Source organism: Macaca mulatta, chromosome 12, assembly GCF_049350105.2.
Source record: "Macaca mulatta isolate MMU2019108-1 chromosome 12, T2T-MMU8v2.0, whole genome shotgun sequence".
NCBI lineage: Eukaryota > Metazoa > Chordata > Mammalia > Primates > Cercopithecidae > Macaca > Macaca mulatta.
Genome location: NC_133417.1, coordinates 34,552,590 through 34,566,443, shown reverse-complemented (window position 1 = coordinate 34,566,443; position 13,854 = coordinate 34,552,590).

Below are 13,854 nucleotides of genomic sequence, written 5' to 3'. Positions count from 1 at the left end.
CTTTCTGAGAAACTGCTCTGAGATATGTGACTTCCACTCACAGAGTTACATCTGTATTTCGTGGATCTCTTTGCTAGCCTTATTTCTGTGGAATCTGAGAACAGATATTTCGGATCCCTTTGAAGAGTATAGGGCCAAAGGTAATATCCTCCGATAAAAAAGAGAAAGAAGCTTTCTGAGAAACTTCTTTGTGTTCTGTGAAATAATCTCCCAGAGTTACAGCTTTCACCTCAAGAAGCCTTTCGCTAAGACAGTTCTTGTGGAATTGGCAAAGTGATATTTGGAAGCCCATAGAGGGCTATGGTGAAAAAGGAAATATCCTCGAATGAAATCTGGAAAGAAGCTTTCTGAGAAACTGCTCCGTGATATGTGATTTCCACTCACAGAGTTACATCAGCATTTCGTGGATCTCTTTGCTAGCCTTATTTCTGTGGAATCTGAGAGCAGATGTTTAGAATCCCTTTGAAGACTGTAGGGCCAAAGGAAATATCCTCCCATAACAAAGAGAAAGAAGCTTCCTGAGAAACTTCTTTGTGTTCTGTGAAATCATCTCACAGAATTACAGCTTTCCCCTCAAGAAGCCTTTCGCTAAGACAGTTCTTGTGGAATTGGCAAAGTGATATTTGGAAGCCCATTGAGGGCTATGGTGAAAACGGAAATATCCTCAGATGAAATCTGGAAAGAAGCTTTCTGAGAAACTGCTCTGTGATATGTGACTTCCACTCACAGAGTTACATCTGTATTTCGTGGATCTCTTTGCTAGCCTTATTTCTGTGAAATCTGAGAACAGATATTTCGGATCCCTTTGAAGACTATAGGGCCAAAGGAAATATCCTCCGATAACAAAGAGAAAGAAGCTTTCTGAGAAACTTCTTTGTGTTCTGTGAAATCATCTCCCAGAGTTACAGCTTTCCCCTCAAGAAGCCTTTGGCTAAGAAAGTGCTTGTGCAATTGGCAAAGTGATATTTGGAAGCCCATAGTCGGCTATGGTGAAAAAGGAAATATCCTACGATGAAATCTGCAAAGAAGCTTTCTGAGAAACTGCTCTGTGATATGTGACTTCCACTCACAGAGTTACATCTGTATTTCGTGGATCTCTTTGCTAGCCTTATTTCTGTGGAATCTGAGAACAGATATTTCGGATCCCTTTGAAGACTATAGGGCCAAAGGAAATATCCTCCGATAACAAAGAGAAAGAAGCTTTCTGAGAAACTTCTTTGTTCTGTGAAATCATCTCCCAGAGTTACAGCTTTCCCCTCAAGAAGCCTTTCGCTAAGACAGTTCTTGTGGAATTGGCAAAGTGATATTTGGAAGCCCTTAGAGGGCTAAGGTGAAAAAGGAAATATCCTCCGATGAAATCTGGAAACAAGCATTCTGAGAAACTGCTCTGTGATATGAGACTTCCACTCACAGAGTTTCATCTGTATTTCGTGGATGTCTTTGCTAGCCTTATTTCTGTGGAGTCTGAGAACAGATATTTAGGATCCCTTTGAAGACTATAGGGCAAAAGGATATAAACTCCGATAACAAAGAGAAAGAAGCTTTCTGAGAAACTTCTTTGTGTTCTGTGAAATCATCTCCCAGAGTTACAGCTTTCCCCTGAAGAAGCCTTTCGCTAAGACAGTTTTTGTGGAATTGGCAAAGTGATATTTGGAAGCCCATAGAGGGCTGTTGTGATAAAGGAAATACCCTCCAATGAAATCTGGAAAGAAGCTTTCTGAGAAACTGCTCTGTGATATGTGACTTCCACTCACAGAGTTACATGTGTATTTTGTGGATCTCTTTGCTAGCCTTATTTCTGTGGAATCTGAGAACAGATATTTCTGATCCCTTTGAAGACTATAGGGCCAAAGGAAATATCCTCCGATAACAAAGAGAAAAAAGCTTTCTGAGAAACTTCTTTGTGTTCTGTGAAATCATCTCACAGAGTTACAGCTTTCCCCTCAAGAAGCCTTTCGCTAAGACAGTTCTTGTGGAATTGGCAAAGTGATATTTGGAAGCCCATAGAGGGCTATGGTGAAAAAGGAAATATCCTCCGATGAAATCTGGAAAGAAGCTTTCTGAGAAACTGCTCTGGGATATGTGACTTCCACTCACAGAGTTACATCTGTATTTCGTGGATCTCTTTGCTAGCCTTATTTCTGTGGAATCTGAGAACAGATATTTCGGATCCCTTTGAAGACTATAGGGCCAAAGGAAATATGCTCCCATAACAAAGAGAAAGAAGCTTTCTGAGAAACTTCTTTGTGTTCTGTGAAATCATCTCATAGAGTTACAGCTTTCCCCTCAAGAAGCCTTTCGCTAAGACAGTTCTTGTGGAATTGGCAAAGTGATATTTGGAAGCCCATAGAGGGCTATGGTGAAAAAGGAAATATCCTCAGATGAAATCTGGAAAGAAGCTTTCTGAGAAACTGCTCTGTGATATGTGACTTCCACTCACAGAGTTACATCTGTATTTCGTGGATCTCTTTGCTACCCTTATTTCTGTGGAATCTGAGAACAGATATTTCGGATCCCTTTGAAGACTATAGGGCCAAAGGAAATATCCTCCGATAACAAAGAGAAAGAAGCTTTCTGAGAAACTTCTTTGTGTTCTGTGAAATCATCTCACAGAGTTACAGCTTTCCCCTCAAGAAGCCTTTCGCTAAGACAGTTCTTGTGGAATTGGCAAAGTGATATTTGGAAGCCCATAGAGGGCTATGGTGAAAAAGGAAATATCCTCGAATGAAATCTGGAAAGAAGCTTTCTGAGAAACTGCTCTGTGATATGTGATTTCCACTCACAGAGTTACATCAGCATTTCGTGGATCTCTTTGCTAGCCTTATTTCTGTGGAATCTGAGAGCAGATATTTAGAATCCCTTTAAGTCTATAGGGCCAAAGGAAATATCCTCCCATAACAAAGAGAAAGAAGCTTCCTGAAAAACTTCTTTGTGTTCTCTGAAATCATCTCACAGAGTTACAGCTTTCCCCTCAGGAAGCCTTTCGCTAAGACAGTTCTTCTGGAATTGGCAAAGTAATATTTGGAAGCCCCTAGAGGGCTACGGTGAAAAAGGAAATATCCTCCGATGAAATCTGGAAAGAAGCTTTCTGAGAAACTGCTCTGTGATATGTGACTTCCACTCACAGAGTTACATCTGTATTTCGTGGATCTCTTTGCTAGCCTTATTTCTGTGGAATCTGAGAACAGATACTTCGGATCCCTTTGAAGACTATAGTGCCAAAGGAAATATCCTCCGATAATAAAGAGAAAGAAGCTTTCTGAGAAACTTCTTTGTGTTCTGTGAAATCAACTCACAGAGTTACAGCTTTCCCCTCAAGAAGCCTTTCGCTAAGACAGTTCTTGTGGAATTGGCAAAGTGATATTTGGAAGCCCATAGAGGGCTATGGTGAAAAAGGAAATATCCTCCGATGAAATCTGCAAAGAAGCTTTCTGAGAAACTGCTCTGTGATATGTGACTTCCACTCACAGCGTTACATCTGTATTTCGTGGATCTCTTTGCTAGCCTTATTTCTGTGGAATCTGAGAACAGATATTTCGGATCCCTTTGAAGACTATAGGGCCAAAGGAAATATCCTCCGATAACAAAGAGAAAGAAGCTTTCTGAGAAACTTCTTTGTGTTCTGGGAAATCATCTCACAGAGTTACAGCTTTCCCCTCAAGAAGCCTTTCGCTAAGACAGTTCTTGTGGAATTGGCAAAGTGATATTTGGAAGCCCATAGAGGGCTATGGTGAAAAAGGAAATATCCTCCGATGAAATCTGGAAAGAAGCTTTCTGAGAAACTGCCCTGTGATATGTGACTTCCTCTTACAGAGTTACATCTGTATTTCGTTGATCTCTTTGCTAGTCTTATTTCTGTGGAATCTGAGAACAGATATTTCGGATCCCTTTGAAGACTATAGGGCCAAAGGAAATATCCTCCGATAACAAAGAGAAAGAAGCTTTCTGAGAAACTTCTTTGTGTTCTGTGAAATCAACTCACAGAGTTACAGCTTTCCCTTCAAGAAGCCTTTCGCTAAGACAGTTCTTGTGGAATTGGCAAAGTGATATTTGGAAGCCCATAGAGGGCTATGGTGAAAAAGGAAATATCCTCCGATGAAATCTGGAAAGAAGCTTTCTGAGAAACTGCTCTATGATATGTGACTTCCAATCACAGAGTTACATCTGTATTTCGTGGATCTCTTTGCTAGCCTTATTTCTGTGGTATCTGAGAACAGATATTTCGGATCCCTTTGAAGACTATAGGGCCAAAGGAAATATCCTCAGATAACAAAGAGAAAGAAGCTTTCTGAGAAACTTCTTTGTGTTCTGTGAAATCATCTCATAGAGTTACAGCTTTCCCCTCAAGAAGCCTTTCGCTAAGACAGTTCTTGTGGAATTGGCAAAGTGATATTTGGAAGCCCATAGAGGGCTATGGTGAAAAAGGAAATATCCTCCATTGAAATCTGGAAAGAAGCTTTCTGAGAAACTGCTCTGTGATATATGACTTCCACTCACAGAGTTACATCTGTATTTCGTGGATCTCTTTGCTAGCCTTATTTCTGTGGAATCTGAGAACAGATATTTCGGATCCCTTTGAAGACTATAGGGCCAAAGGAAATATGCTCCCATAACAAAGAGAAAGAAGCTTTCTGAGAAACTTCTTTGTGTTCTGTGAAATCATCTTATAGAGTTACAGCTTTCCCCACAAGAAGCCTTTCGCTAAGACAGTTCTTGTGGAATTGGCAAAGTGATATTTGGAAGCCCATTGAGGGCTATGGTGAAAAAGGAAATATCCTCAGATGAAATCTGGAAAGAAGCTTTCTGAGAAACTGCTCTGGGATATGTTACTTCCACTCACAGAGTTACATCTGTATTTCGTGGATCTCTTTGCTAGCCTTATTTCTGTGGAATCTGAGAACAGATATTTCGGATCCCTTTGAAGACTATAGGGACAAAGGAAATATCCTCCGATAACAAAGAGAAAGAAGCTTTCTGAGAAACTTCTTTGTGTTCTGTGAAATCATCTCACAGAGTTACAGCTTTTCCCTCAAGAAGCCTTTCGCTAAGACAGTTCTTGTGGAATTGGCAAAGTGATATTTGGAAGCCCGTAGACGGCTATGGTGAAAAAGGAAATATCCTCCGATGAAATCTGGAAAGAAGCTTTCTGAGAAACTGCTCTGTGATATGTGACTTCCACTCACAGAGTTACATCTGTATTTCGTGGATCTCTTTGCTAGCCTTATTTCTGTGGAATCTGAGAACAGATATTTCCGATCCCTTTGAAGACTATAGGGCCAAAGGAAATATCCTCCCATAACAAAGAGAAAGAAGCTTTCTGAGAAACTTCTTTCTGTTCTGTGAAATCATCTCACAGAGTTACAGCTTTCCCCTCAAGAAGCCTTTCGCTAAGACAGTTCTTGTGGAATTGGCAAAGTGATATTTGGAAGCCCATAGACGGCTATGGTGAAAAAGGAAATATCCTCCGATGAAATCTGGAAAGAAGCTTTCTGAGAAACTGCTCTGTGATATGTGCCTTCCACTCACAGAGTTACATCTGTATTTCGTGGATCTCTTTGCTAGCCTTATTTCTGTGGAATCTGAAAGCAGATATTTAGAATCCCTTTGAAGACTATAGGGCCAAAGGAAATATCCTCCCGTAACAAAGAGAAAGAAGCTTTCTGAGAAACTTCTTTGTGTTCTGTGAAATCATCTCACAGAGTTACAGCTTTCCCCTCAAGAAGCCTTTCGCTAAGACAGTTCTTGTGGAATTGGCAAAGTGATATTTGGAAGCCCTTAGAGGGCTATGGTGAAAAAGGAAATATCCTCCGATGCAATCTGGAAAGAAGCTTTCTGAGAAACTGCTCTGTTATATGTGACTTCCACTCACAGAGTTACATCTGTATTTCGTGGATCTTTTTGCTACCCTTATTTCTGTGGAATCTGAGAACAGATATTTCGGATCCCTTTGAAGACTATAGGGCCAAAGGAAATATCCTCTCATAACAAAGAGAAAGAAGCTTTCTGAGAAACTTCTTTGTGTTCTGTGAAATCATCTCACAGAGTTACAGCTTTGTCCTCAAGAATCCTTTCGCAAAGATAGTTCTTGTGGAATTGGCAAAGTGATATTTGGAAGCCGATAGACGGCTATGGTGAAAAAGGATATATCCTCCGATGAAATCTGGAAAGAAGCTTTCTGAGAAACTGCACTGTGATATGTGACTTCCACTCAGAGAGTTACATCTGTATTTCATGGATCTCTTTGCTAGCTTATTTCTGTGGAATCTGAGAACAGATATTTCGGATCCCTTTGAAGACTCTAGGGCCAAAGGAAATATCCTCCGATAACAAAGAGAAAGAAGCTTTCTGAGAAACTTCTTTGTGTTCTGTGAAATCATCTCACAGAGTTACAGCTTTCCCCTCAAGAAGCCTTTCGCTAAGACAATTCTTGTGGCATTGGCAAAGTGATATTTGGAAGCCCATAGAGGGCTATGGTGAAAAAGGAAATATCCTCCGATGAAATCTGGAAAGAAGCTTTCTGAGAAACTGCTCTGTGATATGAGACTTCCACTCACAGAGTTACATCTGTATTTCGTGGATCTCTTTGCTAGCCTTATTTCTGTGGAATCTGAGAACAGATATTTCGGATCCCTTTGAAGACTATAGGGCCAAAGGAAATATGCTCCCATAACAAAGAGAAAGAAGCTTTCTGAGAAACTTCTTTGTGTTCTGTGAAATCATCTTATAGAGTTACAGCTTTCCCCACAAGAAGCCTTTCGCTAAGACAGTTCTTGTGGAATTGGCAAAGTGATATTTGGAAGCCCATTGAGGGCTATGGTGAAAAAGGAAATATCCTCAGATGAAATCTGGAAAGAAGCTTTCTGAGAAACTGCTCTGGGATATGTTACCTCCACTCACAGAGTTACATCTGTATTTCGTGGATCTCTTTGCTAGCCTTATTTCTGTGGAATCTGAGAACAGATATTTCGGATCCCTTTGAAGACTATAGGGACAAAGGAAATATCCTCCGATAACAAAGAGAAAGAAGCTTTCTGAGAAACTTCTTTGTGTTCTGTGAAATCATCTCACAGAGTTACAGCTTTCCCCTCAAGAAGCCTTTCGCTAAGACAGTTCTTGTGGAATTGGCAAAGTGATATTTGGAAGCCCGTAGACGGCTATGGTGAAAAAGGAAATATCCTCCGATGAAATCTGGAAAGAAGCTTTCTGAGAAACTGCTCTGTGATATGTGACTTCCACTCACAGAGTTACATCTGTATTTCGTGGATCTCTTTGCTAGCCTTATTTCTGTGGAATCTGAGAACAGATATTTCCGATCCCTTTGAAGACTATAGGGCCAAAGGAAATATCCTCCCATAACAAAGAGAAAGAAGCTTTCTGAGAAACTTCTTTCTGTTCTGTGAAATCATCTCACAGAGTTACAGCTTTCCCCTCAAGAAGCCTTTCGCTAAGACAGTTCTTGTGGAATTGGCAAAGTGATATTTGGAAGCCCATAGACGGCTATGGTGAAAAAGGAAATATCCTCCGATGAAATCTGGAAAGAAGCTTTCTGAGAAACTGCTCTGTGATATGTGCCTTCCACTCACAGAGTTACATCTGTATTTCGTGGATCTCTTTGCTAGCCTTATTTCTGTGGAATCTGAAAGCAGATATTTAGAATCCCTTTGAAGACTATAGGGCCAAAGGAAATATCCTCCCGTAACAAAGAGAAAGAAGCTTTCTGAGAAACTTCTTTGTGTTCTGTGAAATCATCTCACAGAGTTACAGCTTTCCCCTCAAGAAGCCTTTCGCTAAGACAGTTCTTGTGGAATTGGCAAAGTGATATTTGGAAGCCCTTAGAGGGCTATGGTGAAAAAGGAAATATCCTCCGATGCAATCTGGAAAGAAGCTTTCTGAGAAACTGCTCTGTTATATGTGACTTCCACTCACAGAGTTACATCTGTATTTCGTGGATCTTTTTGCTAGCCTTATTTCTGTGGAATCTGAGAACAGATATTTCGGATCCCTTTGAAGACTATAGGGCCAAAGGAAATATCCTCTCATAACAAAGAGAAAGAAGCTTTCTGAGAAACTTCTTTGTGTTCTGTGAAATCATCTCATAGAGTTACAGCTTTCCCCTCAAGAAGCCTTTCGCTAAGACAGTTCTTGTGGAATTGGCAGAGTGATATTTGGAAGCCCATAGAGGGCTATGGTGAAAAAGGAAATATCCTCCGATGAAATCTGGAAAGAAGCTTTCTGAGAAACTGCTCTGTGATATGAGACTTCCACTCACAGAGTTACATCTGTATTTCGTGGATCTCTATGCTAGCCTTATTTCTGTGGAATCTGAGAACAGATATTTCGGATCCCTTTGAAGACTATAGGGCCAAAGGAAATATCCTCCCATAACAAAGAGAAAGAAGCTTTCTGAGAAACTTCTTTGTGTTCTGTGAAATCATCTCATAGAGTTACAGCTTTCCCCTCAAGAAGCCTTTCGCTAAGACAGTTCTTGTGGAATTGGCCAAGTGATACTCGGAAGCCCAAAGAGGGCTATGGTGAAAAAGGAAATATCCTCCGATGAAATCTGGAAAGAAGCTTTCTGAGAAACTGCTCTGTGATATGTGACTTCCACTCACAGAGTTACATCTGTATTTCGTGGATCTCTTTGCTAGCCTTATTTCTGTGGAATCTGAGAACAGATATTTCGGATCCCTTTGAATACTATAGGGCCAAAGGAAATATCCTCCGATAACAAAGAGAAAGAAGCTCTCTGAGAAACTTCTTTGTGTTCTGTGAAATCATCTCACAGAGTTACAGCTTTCCCTTCAAGAAGCCTTTCGCTAGGACTGTTCTTGTGGAATTGGCAAAGTGATATTTGGAAGCCCGTAGAGGGCTATGGTGAAAAAGGAAATATCCTCCGATGAAATCTGGAAAGAAGCTTTCTGAGAAACTGCTCTGTGATATGTGACTTCCACTCACAGAGTTACATCTGTGTTTCGTGGATCTCTTTGCTAGCCTTATTTCTGTGGAAACTGAAAGCAGATATTTAGAATCCCTTTGAAGACTATAGGGCCAAAGGAAATATCCTCCCATAACAAAGAGAAAGAAGCTTTCTGAGAAACTTCTTTGTGTTCTGTGAAATCATCTCACAGAGTTACAGCTTTCCCCTCAAGAAGCCTTTCGCTAAGACAGTTCTTGTGGAATTGGCAAAGTGATATTCGGAAGCCCAGAGAGGGCTATGGTGAAAAAGGAAATATCCTCCGATGACATCTGGAAAGAAGCTTTCTGAGAAACTGCTCTGTGATATGTGACTTCCACTCACAGAGTTACATCAGTATTTCGTGGATCTCTTTGCTAGCCTTATTTCTGTGGAATCTGAGAACAGATATTTCGGATCCCTTTGAAGACTATAGGGCCAAAGGAAATATCCTCCCATAACAAAGAGAAAGAAGCTTTCTGAGAAACTTCTTTGTGTTCTGTGAAATCATCTCACAGAGTTAGAGCTTTCCCTTCAAGAAGCCTTTCGCTAGGACAGTTCTTGTGGAATTGGCAAAGTGATATTTGGAAGCCCATAGAGGGCGATGGTGAAAAAGGAAATATCCTCCGATGAAATCTGGAAAGAAGCTTTCTGAGAAACTGCTCTGTGATATGTGACTTCCACTCACAGAGTTACATCTGTATTTCGTGGATCTCTTTGCTAGCCTTATTTCTGTGGAATCTGAAAGCAGATATTTAGAATCCCTTTGAAGAACATAGAGCCAAAGGAAATATCCTCCCATAACAAAGAGAAAGAAGCTTTCTGAGAAACTTCTTTGTGTTCTGTGAAATCATCTCACAGAGTTACAGCTTTCCCCTCAAGAAGCCTTACGTTAAGACAGTTCTTGTGGAATTGGCAAAGTGATATTTGGAAGCCCATAGAGGGCTATGGTGAAAAAGGAAATATCCTCCGATGAAATCTGGAAAGAAGCTTTCTGAGAAACTGCTCTGTGATATGTGACTTCCACTCACAGAGTTACATCTGTATTTCGTGGATCTCTTTGCTAGCCTTATTTCTGTGGAATCTGAGAACAGATATTTCGATTCCCTTTGAAGACTATAGGGCCAAAGGAAATATCCTCCGATAACAAAGAGAAAGAAGCATTCTGAGAAACTTCTTTGTGTTCTGTGAAATCATCTCACAGAGTTACAGCTTTCCCTTCAAAAAGCCTTTCGCTAGGACAGTTCTTGTGGAATTGGCAAAGTGATATTTGGAAGCCCATAGAGGGCTATGGTGAAAAAGGAAATATCCTCAGATGAAATCTGGAAAAAAGCTTTCTGAGAAACTGCTCTGTGATATGAGACTTCCACTCACAGAGTTACATCTGTATTTCGTGGATCTCTATGCTAGCCTTATTTCTGTGGAATCTGAGAACAGATATTTCGGATCCCTTTGAAGACTATAGGGCCAAAGGAAATATCCTCCGATAACAAAGAGAAAGAAGCTTTCTGAGAAACTTCTTTGTGTTCTGTGAAATCATCTCATAGCGTTACAGCTTTCCCCTCAAGAAGCCTTTCGCTAAGACAGTTCTTGTGGAATTGGCAAAGTGATATTTGGAAGCCCATAGAGGGCTATGGTGAAAAAGGAAATATCCTCCGATGAAATCTGGAAAGAAGCTTTCTGAGAAACTGCTCTGTGATATGTGACTTCCACTCGCAGAGTTACATCTGTATTTCGTGGATCTCTTTGCTAGCCTTATTTCTGTGGAATCTGAGAACAGATATTTCGGATCCCTTTGAAGACTATAGGGCCAAAGGAAATATCCTCCCATAACAAAGAGAAAGAAGCTTTCTGAGAAACTTCTTTGTGTTCTGTGAAATCATCTCATAGAGTTACAGCTTTCCCCTCAAGAAGCCTTTCGCTAAGACAGTTCTTGTGGAATTGGCAAAGTGATATTTGGAAGCCCATAGACGGCTATGGTGAAAAAGGAAATATCCTCCGATGAAATCTGGAAAGAAGCTTTCTGAGAAACTGCTCTGTGATATGTGACTTCCACTCACAGAGTTACATCTGTATTTCGTGGATCTCTTTGCTAGCCTTATTTCTGTGGAATCTGAGAACAGATATTTCGGATCCCTTTGAATACTATAGGGACAAAGGAAATATCCTCCGATAACAAAGAGAAAGAAGCTTTCTGAGAAACTTCTTTGTGTTCTGTGAAATCATCTCACAGAGTTACAGCTTTCCCCTCAAAAAGCCTTTCGCTAAGACAGTTCTTGTGGAATTGGCAAAGTGATATTTGGAAGCCCATAGAGGGCTATGGTGAAAAAGGAAATATCCTCCGATGAAATCTGGAAAGAAGCTTTCTGAGAAACTGCTCTGTGATATGTGACTTCCACTCACAGAGTTACATCTGTATTTCGTGGATCTCTTTGCTAGCCTTATTTCTGTGGAATCTGAGAACAGATATTTCGGATCCCTTTGAACACTATAGGGCCAAAGGAAATATCCTCCCATAACAAAGAGAAAGCAGCTTTCTGAGAAAATTCTTTGTTTTCTGTGAAATAATCTCGCAGAGTTACAGCTTTACCCACAAGAAGCCTTTCGCTAAGACAGTTCTTGTGGAATTGGCAAAGTGATATTTGGAAGCCCATAGAGGGCTATGGAGAAAAAGGAAATATCCTCCGATGAAATCTGGAAAGAAGCTTTCTGAGAAACTGCTCTGTGATATGTGACTTCCACTCACAGATTTACATCTGTATTTCGTGGATCTCTTTGCTAGCCTTATTTCTGTGGAATCTGAGAACAGATATTTCGGATCCCTTTGAAGACTATAGGGCCAAAGGAAATATCCTCCGATAACAAAGAGAAAGAAGCTTTCTGAGAAACTTCTTTGTGTTCTGTGAAATCATCTCACAGAGTTACAGCTTTCCCCTCAAGAAGCCTTTCGCTAAGACAGTTCTTGTGGAATTGGCAAAGTGATATTTGGAAGCCCCTAGAGTGCTATGGTGAAAAAGGAAATATCTTCCCATGAAATCTGGAAAGAAGCTTTCTGAGAAACGGCTCTGTGATATGAGACTTCCACTCACAGAGTTACATCTGTATTTCGTGGATCTCTTTGCTAGCCTTATTTCTGTGGAATCTGAGAACAGATATTTCGGATCCCTTTGAAGACTATAGGGCCAAAGGAAATATCCTCTCATAAAAAAGAGAAAGAAGCTTTCTGAGAAACTTCTTTGTGTTCTGTGAAATCATCTCACAGAGTTACAGCTTTGTCCTCAAGAATCCTTTCGCAAAGATAGTTCTTGTGGAATTGGCAAAGTGATATTTGGAAGCCGATAGACGGCTATGGTGAAAAAGGATATATCCTCCGATGAAATCTGGAAAGAAGCTTTCTGAGAAACTGCACTGTGATATGTGACTTCCACTCAGAGAGTTACATCTGTATTTCATGGATCTCTTTGCTAGCTTATTTCTGTGGAATCTGAGAACAGATATTTCGGATCCCTTTGAAGACTCTAGGGCCAAAGGAAATATCCTCCGATAACAAAGAGAAAGAAGCTTTCTGAGAAACTTCTTTGTGTTCTGTGAAATCATCTCACAGAGTTACAGCTTTCCCCTCAAGAAGCCTTTCGCTAAGACAATTCTTGTGGCATTGGCAAAGTGATATTTGGAAGCCCATAGAGGGCTATGGTGAAAAAGGAAATATCCTCCGATGAAATCTGGAAAGAAGCTTTCTGAGAAACTGCTCTGTGATATGAGACTTCCACTCACAGAGTTACATCTGTATTTCGTGGATCTCTTTGCTAGCCTTATTTCTGTGGAATCTGAGAACAGATATTTCGGATCCCTTTGAAGACTATAGGGCCAAAGGAAATATGCTCCCATAACAAAGAGAAAGAAGCTTTCTGAGAAACTTCTTTGTGTTCTGTGAAATCATCTTATAGAGTTACAGCTTTCCCCACAAGAAGCCTTTCGCTAAGACAGTTCTTGTGGAATTGGCAAAGTGATATTTGGAAGCCCATTGAGGGCTATGGTGAAAAAGGAAATATCCTCAGATGAAATCTGGAAAGAAGCTTTCTGAGAAACTGCTCTGGGATATGTTACTTCCACTCACAGAGTTACATCTGTATTTCGTGGATCTCTTTGCTAGCCTTATTTCTGTGGAATCTGAGAACAGATATTTCGGATCCCTTTGAAGACTATAGGGACAAAGGAAATATCCTCCGATAACAAAGAGAAAGAAGCTTTCTGAGAAACTTCTTTGTGTTCTGTGAAATCATCTCACAGAGTTACAGCTTTCCCCTCAAGAAGCCTTTCGCTAAGACAGTTCTTGTGGAATTGGCAAAGTGATATTTGGAAGCCCGTAGACGGCTATGGTGAAAAAGGAAATATCCTCCGATGAAATCTGGAAAGAAGCTTTCTGAGAAAGTGCTCTGTGATATGTGACTTCCACTCACAGAGTTACATCTGTATTTCGTGGATCTCTTTGCTAGCCTTATTTCTGTGGAATCTGAGAACAGATATTTCCGATCCCTTTGAAGACTATAGGGCCAAAGAAAATATCCTCCCATAACAAAGAGAAAGAAGCTTTCTGAGAAACTTCTTTCTGTTCTGTGAAATCATCTCACAGAGTTACAGCTTTCCCCTCAAGAAGCCTTTCGCTAAGACAGTTCTTGTGGAATTGGCAAAGTGATATTTGGAAGCCCATAGACGGCTATGGTGAAAAAGGAAATATCCTCCGATGAAATCTGGAAAGAAGCTTTCTGAGAAACTGCTCTGTGATATGTGCCTTCCACTCACAGAGTTACATCTGTATTTCGTGGATCTCTTTGCTAGCCTTATTTCTGTGGAATCTGAAAGCAGATATTTAGAATCCCTTTGAAGACTATAGGGCCAAA